Below are 1,318 nucleotides of genomic sequence, written 5' to 3'. Positions count from 1 at the left end.
GTTTCATATTTTATTATGAATACTTGTGTTTAATACAGTAAAATGATAAATGCACCTGACTGGGAGTCTGCAACGATGAGCACCACCTACTGGTGGGATGGAGAGTAGCAACACATATTCAGGTCACATTATATTATACATTATAAAAGTGTCTAAAGATATAAATATGAGCTCATAGTGTCAAACACAACAGGGATTATATATTATAATTTATTTTATAATAAACGGACTAAAATGGAAATAATGGAAATGTTCATATCCATCAATATTGATAAATATCACGAAAAATATCACATTATTATTTCTTATATCTAATATTTAAACTTTTCTTTATGGACAAAGACATTTTTCAGGGAATGATGCAGAAATCTTCATATCTAAAACTGTTGTAAATTGTTATATTCTAGTTTTGTGGTTTATAACCATATATATCTATGTTAAGTGTATTTCTCTTAATAAAATAATTGTTATATATTTTCATTTCCACAGTTTTATGTTTTATGACAAATCATTTATTTTCTTTTCTATTATAAGAACAAAACGACGCCAGGCACTTTACACAGGAAGAAGAAAAAAAGAACGAGACTCTGGCACTTTACAATGTACAAGTTTATTTTTAATGAACTCTTCAGTGGTTGGTAGTCACAGCACAGCTTGCATGTATTTAAGCCACACACCTATTTTACAAGATGATGGGAGAAAAATAAAGAAAAACAAAAAAAACAAAAAAAAAGTCTTAACCAGAGTCGATGGTCATCGGCCCATCTGCAGTGACTTTTTCCTTTTCGACTTATTTGACTAAAATATCCTTAAAAAGGCCACTGAAATGCATAAAATGTTTTCAGATGCATGGAATATTCGATGGTGGCGATTTTTTGCTTGAACCTGACATCAAGAACCCTCACATGGCATTGACAGTGCATGTAGACATTGTAAAAAGGACTGGGTTAGCGATACCTAAGATATTCTCTTTTTCTTTTTTTAGTGACAACACCTTGGCTATAATACTACAGCTTAAAAAAAGAAAAAAAAGAAATGAACAGCACTCTTCCAAGATACTGAAAACAATGAAAGTGAAATGTAGTGAAAGCGATTATTTGTCTCTTTAATCTCACAATTACGTGAACACTTTAATTTTTAAAACTGGGAAAAAAAAAAATAAAAGAAGCACTTGAACAACTGCCGCTCTACTGTATCCAATGACTTCAGGCTATGAAAAGGAAAAAATAATTAAAAACACAACTTGTTTGTCCTCTGGAATTTGTAGACTTTTTAATAAGTAACAGACGGGAACCATAAACGCATGCCATGTGCTGGT

The 1,318-nt window shown here is 31.2% G+C and overlaps 1 protein-coding gene across 8 annotated transcripts in view; it reads right to left on the bottom strand.

The window, feature by feature from the left end:
- Positions 1-591: 591 nt before the first annotated feature.
- The window catches only part of ppp1r12a (protein phosphatase 1, regulatory subunit 12A), a 42,536-nt gene continuing 41,809 nt past the window's right edge, over positions 592-1,318 (bottom strand). For all 8 annotated transcript variants that reach the window (XM_047338686.1, XM_035146876.2, XM_047338687.1 and 5 more), the window contains one exon: positions 592-1,318. This exon is cut by the window's right edge. The gene's annotated coding sequence lies outside the window, so the exon portion shown is untranslated.

Source organism: Hippoglossus stenolepis, chromosome 22 (assembly GCF_022539355.2).
Source record: "Hippoglossus stenolepis isolate QCI-W04-F060 chromosome 22, HSTE1.2, whole genome shotgun sequence".
NCBI lineage: Eukaryota > Metazoa > Chordata > Actinopteri > Pleuronectiformes > Pleuronectidae > Hippoglossus > Hippoglossus stenolepis.
Note: the sequence above shows the minus strand (reverse complement) of the source record. Positions and strands in the feature narration are given on the sequence as shown.